This window comes from Corvus brachyrhynchos, unplaced genomic scaffold, assembly GCF_000691975.1.
Source record: "Corvus brachyrhynchos isolate BGI_N302 unplaced genomic scaffold, ASM69197v1 scaffold61, whole genome shotgun sequence".
Classification (NCBI taxonomy): Eukaryota; Metazoa; Chordata; class Aves; order Passeriformes; family Corvidae; genus Corvus; species Corvus brachyrhynchos.
This window is the reverse complement of record NW_008236478.1, coordinates 1,499,789-1,500,467: the sequence shown is the minus strand read 5'-3', so window position 1 is coordinate 1,500,467 and position 679 is coordinate 1,499,789. Positions and strand designations below refer to the sequence as shown.

At 61.6% G+C, this 679-nt stretch overlaps 1 protein-coding gene across 1 annotated transcript in view; it reads left to right on the top strand.

The window, feature by feature from the left end:
* The window catches only part of PSD (pleckstrin and Sec7 domain containing), a gene marked incomplete at its 5' end in the record, with an annotated part of 34,745 nt that overhangs the window by 28,724 nt on the left and 5,342 nt on the right, over positions 1-679 (top strand). The window lies entirely within an intron of this gene.

Sequence of the window (679 nt, the reverse complement as noted above, 5' to 3'; positions counted from 1 at the left end):
CAGAGAGCAGCTGAGGGAGCGGGGAGGCAGCAGCTCTGGGCTCCCACATCTTCCTGCGGGCGGGGGGGAGCGGCACCAGTGCAGCCTGCCCATAGTGAGGGGCTGTGACCCGGTGGGAGCCCACACCTGCTCCTGCCCTTGGATGGTACTGCCCAATGCCTTCCCACCACAGTCCCCCTGCACCCCTTTGCCTCTGGCTCTGGGCCCTGTAGTCTGGCTGCCACCCTTAAAATGTGGGGACCAGAGCCTGCGTCTCTCCTCGTGGGGGCATTCCATTCTATACCCTCCTTCCTACCAGCTGGGGACCAGCAGTGAGCCTGTATGCCGTGGACTGGGGCGCTGTGGTAGTGCCAAGCCCTGGGGTACTGCTCCTCCATCGCTTCTGGCTCATCAGCCTGGCTGGCATCTGTCACACCCCTGCCCAAAAAAGGCTCCTCAATCCCTGGGGCAGGCAGGGGTCCCACCCTGAATCAGCAGTAAAAGTCCAATGCCTTGTCGTTCAAGGAACCAGGCAGCACCTTGGCTGCGTAGAGAGACAGGGGCACATGGGCATGGCTAGGTTTGGGGTGCTCACCAGTGCTGATGGAAGACTGCTCATCCTGGCCTGCTGCTCCTGGCTTCCCTTTCAGAAGCCAGGACTAAAAGTGGCACCGACCAGTGGGGGACTTGGTATTTGCTT